The sequence below is a fragment of the Hyperolius riggenbachi genome, chromosome 3 (genome assembly GCF_040937935.1).
Source record: "Hyperolius riggenbachi isolate aHypRig1 chromosome 3, aHypRig1.pri, whole genome shotgun sequence".
Classification (NCBI taxonomy): Eukaryota; Metazoa; Chordata; class Amphibia; order Anura; family Hyperoliidae; genus Hyperolius; species Hyperolius riggenbachi.
In genome coordinates, this window is record NC_090648.1 from 307547787 (window position 1) to 307564530 (window position 16744).

General features: G+C 39.7%; 1 protein-coding gene across 8 annotated transcripts in view; it reads left to right on the plus strand.

Moving 5' to 3' along the window:
* KCNC2 (potassium voltage-gated channel subfamily C member 2) overlaps nt 1-16744 on the plus strand; it is a 333265-nt gene that overhangs the window by 249804 nt on the left and 66717 nt on the right. The window lies entirely within an intron of this gene.

A 16744-nucleotide genomic window follows, 5' to 3' on the forward strand; every position in this document is an offset into this window, starting at 1 on the left:
AGTAAGTAGTAACAGTAAGTACAACTAACTAATTACAATAATCAATCAGTTATCAGAAGGAAATAGAGTGTGTGTAGTGTGTACACAGACAGTGAGTGCACACACGCAGGAGATAGTAGCCTATGAACAGTGACTGAGTGTCCTAGACTCCTAGTACAGTAAGTAGTAACAGTGAGTACAACTAACTAATTACAATATTCAATTACAATAATCAATCAGTTATCAGAACTTGGAAATAGAGTGTGTGTAGTGTGTACACAGACAGTGAGTGCACACACGCAGGAGCAGCTAGTAGCCTATGAACAGTGACAGTGAGTGTCCTAGTACAGTTACAGTATATAACTACAATACTAATACAATCAGTAGTAAAGGACAGCAGAAATACTGGTATAGAATAGAGAGAAATAAACAGAGGACAGGAGGACAGCTGCCCACACAGGCAGGCCCTGAGGCCTAAAGCTGTAAGCCTGCAGCAGCTGGCCTGTCTCTATGTAACACAAAAGCTACTAACTAAAATACAATGTCTAACTAACTAACAACAATATAGGTGTGTATAGGAGGTGTATGTGAGCAAAAACGCTAGGTAAATGACCACAATAAAGCTCTTGCTAAGCCAAAGCACAAAGGAGCAACTCTCTCTCTATGCAAGTCTCAGGCAAGGACGGAGAAACGTAACATGGCGGCCGCTATTTATAGGGTAGGGGCTGGCCAGGGTCCCCCTCTGTGATTGGCTGCCGTCAGAGGGCCTGGGAGCCCTCTGATTGGCTCTAAGGACATCAATCTGGGCTATGATGCTATTCGAGCTCGGTACCGAGCTCGAATAGCGCCGTTTGCTCGAATAGCTCGAATAGTGAATGGGCTATTCGAGTGTACGCGAATAGCCCATTCGAATAGCTACAGCTATTCGGAGCTCGAATACCGAGCTCGAATAGCTGGAAAAGAGCTCGAATATTCGAGCTACTCGAATATTCGAGCTCTGCTGAGCACCACTGGTTTATTGTAATTCTGGTTTATAGTGATAGTTTTTGCACTCTTTATTTATGACTATTGTATACAGTCATTGTCACTCAATTGCAGTATTCCTATTCGTTTAACATATCTATTTGTTTGATCACTGGATTACCTGCCTTGCATTTATTTATTAGACACCCTATATATTGCACTGGCTGTCTCATACTCCTCCTACCCCTCTCATTTTCTTGACTCTCATCTACTCTGCCTAATGCCTGGTAAGCTCCATGCAATTTCCAGCAGGTCTGATTTGATTTACAATCATTTTTCTGAATGATTTTGTACAGAAGTGATTGAAAAATCGATTTGAAAAACTATCAGAAATCAGATCAGACCTGTCACAAATTATTGATTCGACTCAAGATCTGACAGGAAATTACATGGTGTGTACCAGGCATAACAATACGCTCCCCTCTCCTCTGCCTAATGTTGACTTATCTTCTGCCTTATAGTGGCCATTAACGATACAATTCTATGTCTATAGAAATATTAGTCCCGGAAACAATGCTACTGTTTTTTTATGAGACTGCCAAAATCTAGTTTAGGCATCATTGGTGGAGCTGGAGAATAGGCATATATGCTGGGAGACTATTACATTAGCATTGCTATCCAGTCACAGAACCTTTTCTGTCCATATGCACATGGGGAGGAGTCAGAATTTAGTCATCTACTTCTACTAAATACTATATTTCAAGAAAATAACTGCTACAATCTTTAACCATATATTATATACACTGAATTCTATCATTTTTGTAGCTCTAGTACTGTCAGTGACTGTTAACATTTTCTTGACCTTCCCTATCGAGGCAGTCTCAGATGATCTACAATCTCACTGATTAATTACTAGTCTTCTTTCTTGTACAGTAAAGTGACTACAGTTTGCAATCTGTTGATGGATTTCCAGATACAAATTTTAACATTTCTTATTTGTACAAAAAATCACTTTGAAACTTACAGTTAGCAATAGATATGGGTGGGTAGCTCTTCTTTGTTTTCTGAATTCTATTTTGGCTGCCATATTAGTGTCAATAAGATGGTGCTTGTTCGTCTTGCCTTTTAGAGGTCCTCAAACTAGACACTTTGCTTATGAAGGCCACACTTAAAGCTTGTGTGAAAGCTACGTGTTAAACTTTGGGGGAATCCAAATTTTAAATATTTGTATTCAATACCTGATCCAGCAATTCGGGCATATTAGCATATAAAGCGGTTGATTTACTAAATTGCCACACACAGGCAATTTTACCAATACTAACACAGGGTATGTAATGCATGTTGTGCTAATAGTGCTACTACTCACATTATCTAGGTATCGTGTTACGTAGCATGCATAAGTATCTGGAAAAACTGATGTGCGCTGCCTGTATGCAGCAAGTTTACTGAAGTTTTGTGAATTGATCACCAGGTCTCTACAACCTATTGCTCAAGAATGTATACTTCTTAAAATTCATTAACTTAAAACAGCATATTTTAATTTCTTGCAAAAACTCCATGTGATGGAGGAACAATATTGCTCAAATTGACTGCTAATGGAGTTGGATGATCTAAAATAACTGTTAATGATCTTCAAAACACTTAAATAAATCATTGATACCAATATATAATTGTTTATTGTAGACAAATCATAGAAAATTGAAACCTGTCTTTTAACGGCTAGGTACTTTTGTGTATGCTTTTGCTTGCTGGACATGTCCAAGGCTGCAGTTTCATCTGGGGTTAGCTAATTTATTTCTGTTTTAATGAAAGTGCTGGATGTTCTGATACAATAATTGGTCTGTTTTTGGTATTGTCTAATTGGACTACCTCTGTAAGTATAAAAATGTTTAGAATATGTAACAAAGTTTAGCCAGAAATAATTGGATTGTTTGGTCTCCAGCAGCAAAAACAGTTGGTTTTAAACAACAATGAATTTATTTATCCAGTTAGATAATACTTAATGGTCTATGCAGCAGGGAACCCAAAACAGTGCTATCACTATTCTGGAGATCAGCTGTAATCCAGCTGGTTTTAGAGGACAAGGGATTTAGCTTATCCAAGAAGTCAGTAAACGGGAAGTGTAAATTTGCAGTTCACCTGTCACATTAATATGAAGACAGTTGCCTGCACATGGGACATCACCTGGCAGCAGGTGGCCAATCTACGAGACACACTGACATCAAAGAATAAAATAAAATTGTCTTCCAGAAGAAGCCAGCCTAGCAGCATGAATCATCATAGTTATACTTACTGCAAATTGCAATATAGTAGTAAAAACACAGCTCAATCTCACCCTGAGCCAACCAGTACTAAGGCAACTATTCTTTATTCTTCCTTTCATATTTATATATTGCTGACATCTTCTGCAGTGCTTTAGAGAGTATGCACAGCGCTTTGCAAAAGTGTCCTGCCCCCCCCCCCCTCTTTTCTGCCCACACTTGGCATTTTTCATGTTTAGTTGCCTCATAACCTGGAATTAAAATTGATTTTTTTAAAGTGTGCAACATTTCATGGTTTAGGACATGCCTACAACTTTAAAAGATGTATTATTTGGTTTATTGTGAAGCAAACAACAGATAGGACAAAACAACAAAAAACTTCAGCGTGCATATTATTCATAACTATTCACCCCCCTAATGTCAGTACTTTGCAGGGCCACCTTTTGCTGCAATCACAGATGCAAGTCCCTTTGGATAAATCGCTATGAGCTTGTTGCATCTTGCCACTGCGATTTTTGCCCATGCCTCAAGGCAAAACTACTCTAGCTCTTTCATGTTGATTTTCACTTATGAACAACAATCTTCAAGTCTGACCACAGATTCTCTATTGAGTTGAGGTCTAAACTTTGACTAGGCCATTCCAACACATTTAAATGTTTTCCCTTAAACTACTCAAGTGTTGCTTTAGCAGTATGCTTCGAGTCATTGTCCTGCAGGAAGGTGAACCTCTATCCCCGTCTGAAATCACTGGCAGACTGACAGAGGGTTTACTCAAGAATAGCCCTGTATTTAACAACGCCCATATTTCTCTTAACTCAGACCAGTTTCCCAATTCCCATTCCCTGCTGCTAAAAAACATTACATGGCATGATGCTGCCACCACCATGTTTCACTGTGGTAATGGTGTTCATGGAGCAATAGGATGTCCTGGGTTTGCGCCATAGCATTTTTCTTGGCGGCCAAAATATTCAATTTTAGTCTTATCTGACCTGAGCACCTTCAAACATTAGGGGAGTTGGCAAACTCAGACTGTGCCTTCTTATTTTTAACCCTAAGCAATGTCTTTTTTTCTTGCCACTCTTTCACAAAGCTCAAATCTGAAGATCGTACATCTTATTGTGGTACCATTGTGGTCCCATGGACAGATACTCCAGTCTCTGGTGTGAAACTCTACAACTCCTGCAGGGTTACTTTTTGGTCTCTTTGCTGCCTGTCTGGTTAATGCCCTCCTTGCCCGGTCTGTAAGTTTAGGTGGTGGGCCCTCTTTTGTCAGGTTTGTTGTGATACTATGATCTTTCCATTTGAAGATGATGGATTTTGGTGCTCTGGGGTATCTTCAGTTTTAGATTTTTTTTATAACCCAACACTGACATTTTAGGGCCAGGATAGCAAAGGGGGTGAATACATATGCACATGCCAATTTTCAGTTTATAATTTTTTTTTACAATTCATTTTTATATATTTTTCTCATTTAACTTAAGATTAAGAAGCATTAAAATTACAGGTTTAAATAACAAAATAGGTCCAAAGCTATGTCCAAAGGTGTTGAATACTTCTGCAAGGAACTGTACTCTTGTCACTAACTGTCCTTCAGCGGGGCTGCCAATCTAATAATTATAACATAATAATTATAGTGTAAGACAATTTTTGGTAAAGCCAATGAACCCATTTGTATTTTTTTTTGGATGTGTAAGGAAACTGGAGTGCCCAAATAAAATCCATTTCAACATACAAACTCCATGCAGAGATTACCCTTGCCCAGATTTGGACTGGGAAACCAGCATTGCAAAGCCAAAGTTCTATCCACTATACCACTGTTCAGATGCTCTATCCCTCACCGTTAAAAATAAATAAACAAAGGCTATCCGAAGGTGTCAATGTGGGACCATAAAGTAACTGGCTCCACCAAAGACACAACTCACAAAACAGGCAAGGCCATGCACTGGTAATAGGCAGCTAACCAAAGGACACAAATTAGGACTCAGGACTTTATCCCACTTCCCTGCCTTCAAACATCAAAAAAAGTCTAAAGCAAGGACCTGCCAATAAGCTAACCCCCCCCCCCCCCCATGTCTGAGCCTAACTCCCATTCAAATCATACGTTGTAAGCATGCCTATGCAATAGGGTATGCATTGGAAGCCTGCTGGAAATCAAAATAATCTCTTTTTGCTCCAGTTCCAGTACTTGTGTCTTCCCTGCTGCTTTGTAACTCACTGAGCTCGGAGCTCTTGCAATATCATGTGGCCAAGGAGAAGTTTGGAGTTATGAAGCTGCTCTCCCGGGGAGTTATGAAACTGCCATGGAGACCCAAGGACTGGAGCAAGGAAGGGTAGCTTAAATTACCAGTATGCTTTCAATGCATACTCTACACACCTCATTGCCATCAAAAGACAGGAAGACACACCCTCAAAAGACAGGAAGCCTGCAGCCAAGATCCTCCACTCTTATGTCTGAGCCTTACCTTCCAAGGTGAAAATAGAAGGGAATGAGGGCAAAAGGGAGGATAGGAAAGGGGAGGAGATATGTATATGGGGTAAAAAATGCTAGATTCTACTTATGATTGTTAATATTAGTAGTATAGTCTTGCATTAAATGTTAGAACTAGTAGTATTCAATATTCATGTGTTAAAATCCAATACTCTCTTTTTTTAAAGTATAAGTGCACTAACATTGTTTCTTATAGAACAGAAGATAGAATATTGATAATAGCTTCTACTTGCTGAAATTGTTTAACTTACTTTTATTTATTTACCTAATATTAGCATTGACAATACTTTGGAATAGCAACATTGCTTGTCACGTTCACTTGCTACAATCAATCAAAACATCAACAATATACAGTTACGGTAGTTGCAGTCATATGACACTGTGTCTATCTATATGGGCTCATATGACTGCCTCTTGGGAGAAATTTTACTCAGAAGAGTGGATGCATTGCAGTTCTACTACATAACTTGACAGCTTTTCATATACGCCAGTTCATTTGTTTTGGTTGAAAATGTATTTGTACTTTTTTCTGAAGCATTTCTGTTTTGAAATGACAGAGGTGCTTTAATTTCTATAAAGCTATTGTGAAAAACATGAGAGCTGTAATTTAAATTCACACAAACAAGTTTAATTGATTACACTATTTCTCTGGTCTAAAGTTCGACTTCACAAAAGTATTCTGGTTGAGGACAATAACATTTTAGCATGCAACAGTGTGTGCATTGTTTGCAGTGGTTTTCCTCAGTGTTCTTTCCAAGTTGCACACTACTAACTTCAGCCACATAACAAGGCTTGCATGGAAAATTATTTCTGAGTACCGTAATGCTCCACTGGGGAAAGAGAAGATGAGGGAATCACCATAAGTTGCACACATGGGGCTTAATTCACTAAACCGTGATCACTCAAATATCACACCTTATCAAAGATATCACACCTTATCAAAGTTGACACACCTTATCCAAGTTGCATAGTGAGTGCTACGAACATGCAGGGGCTCAGGGCAGGACAAGTAGAGTTGCCAATTAGCAGGCATAAGTTCGTAGTGCTCACTATGCTACTCTGATTAGGTGTGATATCTTTGATAAGGTGTGATATCTTTGATAAGGTGTGATATTTGAGTTATCACGGTTTAGTAAATCAAGTTCATAGTATGCTATGATGCATAAATGCTATGCGTAACAAGAGCTAAATGGCTAATATAAAATAGCAACCTTAAAGTGTAACTGTCGGGCATAAAATCAAAAATAAATTCTTTATTTTTATCTGATAAACAAGTATTAAGGATGCTAACCAGCTATCCAAATGTTAAAATCCCTATTACTTTTTTTGTTGATAAATGATCATTCCCCAGTTTACCTGACTCTTTTTTGGTACACACAAAATTGCAGAGCATGCTGGGTTGTCCGGTTTTACTTCTCTACTTCCCCTCAGACATAACTAATGCAGCCTGATTGGTGAAGCCTCTTTCCCTCCTATTTTCCTTTGCTACACCTCTGCCAATATTTCTCATGCTGAGACAATGCACTTTCTATAGTGAAGGGTGGGCAAATCAGGCAGAGGAGAGTAAGGGAGGAAATTACATCAACAAATTGCCACAGTTAAAATGGGAAATGATTTTCAGGTTTTTTTTTTACTGTAGAGAAATCAGTAAAATCAAAACGTGGACATTGTAATACATATGTTATGTAACTAGAGCAAATATTTATCTACTTATATATTTGTTTTTTTTCCTGAGATAGTATGGCTGACAGCTCCTCTTTAAGAACTGGTTAGGACTTCCCATAAATAACATATTTGACAGGCTGTGGTGAGAAGAGTATGTCCATGAAAGAGGCACTGTCATGTCATATAGCAGAATGTACTACTATTATTCAGGACATCCATTTTTTGTTAATTATTCTGGTTTCAGCATCAGAAGCATTTCCTATATCTATATAATGTGGTCTGTGCACTCCGCCTGCGCAGTAGCACAGACCCATTCAGGTTTTGGTGGAAAAAGCCAAGCCCAATCGGGTTGGTGCTACTGCGCAGGCACAAATGGCTCGCACATGTGCAGTAGCACAAACCCCATTGGGCTCAGCTTTTTCCACCAAAGCCTGATCAGGTCTGTGCTACTGCACATGTGCAAGCCATCAGCAAGCCCTTGTCAACAGTATTGCAGAGGGGATAGTGCTGAAGCCGGCCCATGGAGGAGGAGGAGGGGGGAAGCCTCCCTCAGTCAAAGTGAGTACCCATTTTGGGCACTATTTTTCCATATAGGTTCACTTTAAGTATTAGCTGCTTGCCTGATTTTCAGACAGGTATTAAACAGGTCTGGCTCCTGGACTTGTTGCTAGCATGCTGAAAGCAGCCAAAAGCACTTGTTTGGCCACTGTTCTGGTGGCTGGTCACTAGGTCATCCTTCAGGAAGCCACACACTGCAAGCATCACCTTTGAAATGATGTACTATGTCTACTTTAGCAAGATGGCCATTGGAGTCCATGATTGTTGACATTTTTTTGTTCCCTAGTGTAAACAAGTAAACACAGAATAAAATCTCCTATTGTAGAATGTAGTGACCATATGGGTCTAAAGGGAAACGGTAAAAGAGACTGAAGCTGGAAATTCATTAACTTTATTTCAATGTCTAATGTTACACACTATTCAGTCACTGTTGTGATTATTAGTGTTTGCATTAGGAAATTACAATTTTGTTTTCCTCTGTCAACGTGAGTATTCAAATGCATAACTGGAAATAAATTATATCGTGCAGATTTCATAAGAAAACACATTTACACAATTATCTTTTTAAAGGAAATACTTCTTACACATTGCTTGAGAGCCACAAAATAGCACCACATGCAAGTGCAGAATGAACTGTTATTTTGCTTAATCATAGCAGGTGCTGTAATTTCCTTTGAACATAATTATACTATTCACTCAAAATAGCGCTGAGAGTATTGACTGGATCAGCATTTCTTTGCTTTACAATGAAGTTTCTTTCAAGAGGCCAGACAATGTGATATAATATATGGTGCTCACAGTTTAACATGGCAAGTGAAAATGCAATTTGTGTTATTCTTAGTGAATAATGTTCGAACTTACTAGCACAGTATAGGATAAAGGTACTTACAATCCATACCATGACATCAATTGAGCCAGTAGCCATTCATTTTTCCCTTATTTATTATATGTACATTGAAACATTCAAATTGACTCATGTTCTCTCAATCTACCACTTGCTTTCTCTTTCTCTGGACCCTGTGCAATTCAATGTGATGATAAGAAACTCACTGTGTCTCAGTTTCTTATCAGCTGACATTGCTCTGGAGATATACTGGAAGATTCAATTGCCAGCTTCACCAGGGTCATGTCAGAATGAGAGGAGCCTCACTCAGGTGAATAACAGTCATTCACCTAAGCCTTGCTCTTAGCTGTTGATCAATGTAGGAGCACAATGTAAACCATTGTACCTCTGCTCGCTGCCGCTACACTGCCAGGTGGTCCAACACTCTCCCGAAGTCTGCTGCACCTTCTGCTACAGTGCTGGGCACCGCAACACTCTCCAGTCATCCACTGCACTCACCTTTACAGTGATGGGCACCCCAACACTTCCCTGTGGCCAGTGCACCTATGTCAGGCTCCCCTGGCACCACTGACCTTCCTTCCCGCAGCAGCACCAAAATACCAGCACCACCACCCCAGCTGCCACTCCTCTCCATCCTCTCTACACTATGAAATGGGAGCCCTGGCATTAAAGCATCTTAAAACCTCCAATTGAGTTCCACATTAGTCCGCTAAACTGGCCAATGGGAGTCCTCTTCAAAGATTTGGGCTGTAGGTTTACTAGGTGTGCTCACTTACAAAGTGTTCTTTTTATACCGTATAAGTGTTGAGTAAATGTAAATGAGCTGGTTTTCAGGAGTTTATGCAAACACACGCCTCCAAAGCATTGCTTGTTTATTCAATGTATAACCATGGGTTTAGTTCAGTGATACTGCATTAAGGTTCTCCTAAGTTTTCTCCTAGGAGACAATTTTTCATCTCCTGTTTAAAGGGTCCCTGAGCAGTACTTTAAATCAAAACTTTCAATTACCTGTGGCTTCCTCCAGCACACCATAGGGTCCCCTGGCACACCATAGGCTCCCCTGGCATCCTCCTGGCTCTTCTGCAGGTCCCGCTGTTGGCTCCATTACCGGCAACACCCGGCCCGGGTCGACACTTCCTGGATTTGAATGCTTGGCGCCTACTTCACATCATCACGCTGGCCACTACGCGTCATCACGCCGGCCGGCGTGACAGTACTGCGTATGCGTGGTTTTCTAACTCTGAACTGCGCATGTGCAGTACTGTCACGCTGGCCACCTTGATGATGCGTAGCGCCCGGAGTGATGACGCGAAGCGGGCGCCAAGCATTCAAATCCAGGAAGTATCTGGTGACGTATCCACAGTACAGCCACCACCAATGGAATTCACAGTACAGCCACCACTGTACAGCCATGGCAATAGAATCCACAGTATAGCCACAGCAATGGAAAATCAGCCCATAAGGAGTAGTAACATTGCACTATGGCCTAATAGTCCTGATGCTAGTTGCTTATTATTGCTGATATCTTCTCAGTAAGTTATCATTTTAGTTGATCGTGCACAAACTGTTTAGTGCACATCTCTGTGTAATAAAGAAGTTGGCTACCTAGATCGCCACAACAAATTTACCAAACAGTTAATGAATGATTTGTGACGTACCTAACCTTTATTGTACAAATCTACCACATATCCCAGTTTACTCGAACTGTACCCTGCAAAATGTTATTTTATTTGATGGGCAGTCAATGTATTTTTCTGGTGCATGTTACAAACTTGTCCTTAGTTCATAAGTTTGCTTTCTACTCATTTTACCATGTCATAGTAACACGTTATAAAGGCTATGTTGTAGGAAAGTCACTTCTAAAAAGCTGAAAGGAAAAAAAGAAAACCCACATCAAAAATAGTTTTACATACTAAAGTTGCAAGTTTTCATTTAAAGGGAACTTGAAGATACCTAAAAAAAAGTTTAACTTACCTGGGGCTTCTGCCAGCCCCCTGCAGCCGTCCTGTGCCCATGCATACCTGAAATGATCCTCCAGTCCCCCGCCGCTGCTCACTTTCTCTTTCGCCGGTAACTGACCACTGTGCCTGTGTGGCCTGGCCATGCGCATCCTCAGTCTTGCCCCCGATGACGGGAGTGTCCTGCGCAGAAGCACTACAGAATTTCTCATACTGCGCCTGCGCAGCACAGGAGCGTGAATAAGGACACACGTGTCCAGGGTCGTGCAGGTGCAGTGGACATCGACTTGTAAGTCGGTGAAAGGGAAAGTGAGCCGCCGGACTGGAGGATCGTTCCAGGATGGGACGAGCACAGGACGGCTATAGGGGGCTGGCAGAAGCCCCAGGTAATTGGGTATCTTCAGGTTCCCTTTAAATATCTAAAGTTCCAGTATTACAGCATTACTAACAGACATAACATGTCTCGAATCTCTCTTGCGAACACTGCTATGGTGCAAACATGATAGGAGCAGAATAACAAATAGAACTTGAGTAGGTATTAATTTTTTCACTTCAAAAATACCCTATAAATTAACCGAGTGAATTTTCTTTCTTCCCTAACCTAGTCATTCTCTACAATTCTATCAAACAACAAGAGCACTTAAAGCTAACTTGAGTGGTACTAGAGGAAAAAGATTTAACTTTAAGTATACATGCTGAAATATGAACAGGACCACTTATCTGCACTACTGGAAGGATAAACCGATTGTATCTCATTGTATATTCATGCAGACTGATGCTATAAAAGTAAAGGATTTTGTTTGCCTTTTTATGTCATTGCGGGGAGAAATACCAAAAATGGATTTCTAACTAGAAAAATCAGCTACAGTACATCACTGACTTTAATATTTATTCTTCTATAGTGAACAGTAAAATGCCTTTTTTTTTTAAAATGTGGCAATTTCTATTTAAAGGGAACCAAGCACCACTTTTTTCCTGGTTTCAAATAGCTATAGGAGTTGCCTTGTCCCCTTCTAGCTGCCCATTATTTAACTACGGGGAAGATGTGAAGATAGCATCTGTGACTTCTGTAATCTCTTTAAAGAATAGTAACCAATATCTACACCCCCCCTTGCTGATTAAAGCTTTTTTTCTAATATGTGCATTAAAAAACTTACAGTGGTTCTCATCTGCCTGAAATTTCTACAGTCAGGCATGCATGTTTAATGTACTATTGAGATGTCCTGGATGCTAAAATGGTCAGTTGCTGTTTTGATTATTAGTCAGGTCACAACACATACTGTATACTCTACTGGTTTTTTTATACTGTGCTGTTGATTCACCACGACTATGGCCTGCATTCACCCCCTATAACAGAATAATGAAAATAGATTGTTATTTTCTTCTGCATAATCAGTCACCATCTTCTGTTACTCCCACTCCAAGATGCAGATGATGCTGATGCGTTACTCTGGAAAAAAAATCTGAAATAATTGTGTTTCTATTTCCTTCCTTATCATTTTATCTAGTCCAAGGTCATTACACTGTTGATGTGCTTGTGTTCATGAAACCCAGGGAAAAAACTGTAAGGGCTTTTATATCACTGCTATTCTTTTATTTGACCTTTCTGTGTAGTTCAAGGCACTGATGCATTAACACTTGTGCATTGCTGTTGCAATTGTAAAGTATTCAAAATTATAATTTGTATATGAAAAAATGCAGGATAATTTCCAAAACTATCTGGTACCCCAGACAATGCAATCTGTGTCACCCCCATGACCAGCACACACTTAACTTACTGTTATATACAATGATGGAATAGGGAGGTCAGGGTGGTTGAATGTCACTTTAGCATTGTCACTTTATGGCTCTATAGTGTATATATATATATATATATATATATATATATATATATATATATATATATATATATACGCTATAGCGGCATAGAGGGTGATATAGCGGCTGGGAACGCGGAGAATCACCCGCGTTCCCAGCCTGTAGGCGGCTGTCGCTGAACCCGGAAGTAGCCGCCGGCGGGGACAGGACGATCGGAGTGGGGCTGCGAGGGCACCATACAGCTTCAGGGAGCTGAGGGATGCCCCGGGTGAGTAAAGATCTTTTTTTTTTCACTTAAGTATCCCTTTAAGTCTAAATTGCTGCTACATATATATATCTATAGTAGTAGCAGTAGAATATAGTGCCATGTTAGCCATAAGTAAAAGCAAGACATTTTTAATCACGGTGATACCATTTATTGGCTAACTTAAAAGAATAAGAGTAAGCAAGCAAGCTTTCATCAGATGCAATTCTGTATGTATGTATGTATGTATGTATGTATGTATGTATGTATCTATCTATCTATCTATCTATCTATCTATCGTCTTTCACTTTATTCCATAACAGTTTATGCTACTGCCTTCTAATTGTTTTGTGCACAGGAGTTGTCATTTAAAGGGATACTATCGATTAACATGTGTTTTTTAACCTGAGTTTGAGAGAGTTGCTGAAGTGCTGGTAAATAAGGATGTATACATTTAATTTGCTTATCTCTTTTGCTTACTGTAACAAATTCCTTTCACTCTGAACTGAGGGCACTGTCTGCTCATTTCTGACCGGAGAGTTAATGAGGGGTGGGGAGTTTCCCTCACAGTGTAGTTAACTCTGTAACTGTGTGTCAGAGAAGCTGCATGTTTATGAGCTGTCTGCAAGAGAGCAGAGGAAATGTAACTTGTTTTATTTGTCTGTGACAGCACAGCTTTTCATATTTTTTGGGGGGCTTTCAGGGAAAAATACTCTGTAGTCTGATATGCAAAAAACAAAACTGGCTGTGCATTGAAACAGACACCCCTATGCGAATGATTTGTTCCAATAGAGCTAAACCCTACACACAGTTAATTAAAGCTTTTGCCTCCGATATTTAACATGAAAAATAGGAAAATTTTTACACAGCTTCATTATTTGTACATTGTCATTTTATAACACTTGAGTATTGATAGTATTCCTTTAAGATTTTAGAATTAGGAAACAGTTCAGTGTGTAATGATATTTTTTCCTTGTGAGAAGCTATTGTGCTTTGTACATCTGCACTTAAGCTGCCCCCACACACACCCTTGGTTTGAGTCATGTCATATTGTAAGTTATAAGGGATTTCATTTTCCCAGTTGTAATGAGAGTTCTGTTCTTTCTCCAGGATGTGACATTTTATCTTCCAGCAATGTTATGAACCCACTACACCTCTTCACAAAACCCTGCCTCCTATGTCACATGGGGTCTTCCTTGCAATGTCACCTGTTAGAGATCATATTTGGCATCCTATCAGTTTTGGGTTAGATATTGTCGCACACAAATGGTACATATGCAGAGTATATAAAAAGGGTAAAAGCAAAAAAGCTCTGCAATGACAGTGAGTCTTTAGATAAAAATCAATGCACCAGTTCAATTATGACTATCATTTATAAAATGCCAGCATACTACAAAGCAACATTCAGTATGCGGAGGAGGCCTATGACAAATGCTCTGGCTGTTACTCCATCTCTTGGTGTAGCGTCTTTATTTTAAAGTGATGTAACAAATTTGTCTAAAATATTTGCTGACAATTTTATAAATAGGATAGCACTTTGTACCTTAAAGCCCAATTTAAAAATATATTTTTTTTAAAGTGAGAGTGAGGGTGAGAGTGATATGGAGGCTGCCATATTTATTTATTTTTAAACAATACCTGTTGCCTGGCATCCCTGCTGATTTATTTTATTTGCAGTAGTGTCTGAATAACACCAGAAACAGGCATGCAGCTAATCTTGTTAGTTCTGACAATAATGTCAGAAAAACCTGATATGCTGCATGGTTGTTCACGGTGAATGGTGGAAAGTATTAGAGGCAGAGAATCAGCAGGACAGCCAGGCAACTGATATTGCGTGAATGAAAATATATATGGTAGCCTTCACACAACTCTCACGTCGGGTTCACTGTAAAGGACACCTGAACTGAGAGGGACATGGAGGCTGCTGTAGTTATTTCCTTTTTTTAACCACCAAATTTTATTGAAAGAATTGTAGCAGACAAATAACAATAGCAGCAGTATAGCAAGGGTGACTCACACTGATATTCTGATGACATAGTCCAGAATATGTCTAATAACTTAAACTTTAATATAGCACAAAGACCGGCACCATAAAAGTTGTATTAATGCTCTTTTATTAAATAAAAAGACACATTGACATATATTACGTTTCGGACGAGTTACCTACTTTCTCAAGCAGATGTCATTGTCAGTGTGAGACACTGACATCTGCTTGAGAAAGGAGGTAACTCCTCCAAAACGTTGTACTATATGTCAATGTGTGTTTTTATTTAAAGAGGAGCTGTTAGGTATAAGGTCTCAGAGAAAATAAACACATATATCAGTAGCTAAATATAGAATAAAATACTTCAGCGCAGATTCACTTATGTCCACCACCAAGAGCACCAAAAAAACAGATGCGCTTACCAGATCCTTACAGACCTTAACTACAGGGTCTGTAATATGGCTATATGAGGTCAGCAGCAGGTGTCTTCGCAGCCAGCCTCCTCTCCAGATAGATATAACAATTCAAATCCTCACATGCAGAGTTTCATCAAATTTGAAGCATGCAAAGAAACAATACACATCTAAGCGTATCTATAGGGATTTTAATAGCTCAATAAAAACAGCATAAAAAGTTATAAAAGTCACTCACATCTGGGCCCTTGTTACAGGGACCCACAATGAAAACAGCACAAAAGATCATAGGACGCCGTCCAGCCACACGTCCGCCTCACCCGACCGGTTTCACTGTCAAAAGTTTCATCAGGGGCTAAAGCCTTTAGCCCCTGATGAAACTTTTGACAGTGAAACCGGTCGGGTGAGGCGGACGTGTGGCTGGACGGCGTCCTATGATCTTTTGTGCTGTTTTCATTGTGGGTCCCTGTAACAAGGGCCCAGATGTGAGTGACTTTTATAACTTTTTATGCTGTTTTTATTGAGCTATTAAAATCCCTATAGATACGCTTAGATGTGTATTGTTTCTTTGCATGCTTCAAATTTGATGAAACTCTGCATGTGAGGATTTGAATTGTTATATCTATCTGGAGAGGAGGCTGGCTGCGAAGACACCTGCTGCTGACCTCATATAGCCATATTACAGACCCTGTAGTTAAGGTCTGTAAGGATCTGGTAAGCGCATCTGTTTTTATGGTGCTCTTGGTGGTGGACATAAGTGAATCTGCGCTCAAGTATTTTATTCTACATTGATTTAAACGCTGTACTGAAGTGTTGGACTTTGGCTGCGATATACATATTTCCATATAATAGTGACTCTGGTTGCGCTGATATTAATTTGATTTTAGTAGCTAAATATAGGCTGTACTTACATTACATATGCATTTCACTGTCCACGTTTGTACTTCACTGAATTTTTATATAGTATATGCAGAGATTGATGCTCCTGACAGCTCATGGCAGGTTCCATGTTTTTCTGTCTTCTATGAAGCCAATTGTGTCGTCATGTCCTCCCTGCTTCCTGATCACAGAAAAGCTCTTACTGAATAACACAGTGTGCAGTGAATATTAATTACCCATGTGGCTAGGAACAATAGCTGACTCCTGCAGTGTACTCTGCCCAGAGATTTATCAGTGCTACGCGCTGGACTGATTACAAGTTGCTGTAACGTCTCATTAGCAGCCGAGGGGAGGGCCCCAGAATGCTTTGCAGTATAGTATGCGGCTTGCGTCCTGCTTGGGTCTAACAGCTTTTCTGATAAGCACACATCAAAGGTAAGAGAGATTTTTATCTTCACTAATGCCTTTTTGGCTTCCTTCTAAACTGTTTAACACAGGAGAATAGAGGTTTAAATTAGCTTCTGCAGCCTGACAGTTACTCTTTAATAAAAGAACATTAATACAACTTTGATGGTGCCGATCTTAATGCTATAATGATGGACATTGGTGCCAGGAGTGCTGCCTGACTCATCGACCGAGGCACATCATTTCTACACTACAAGAGTGCTGTCTACTAATACTTTGGTAATA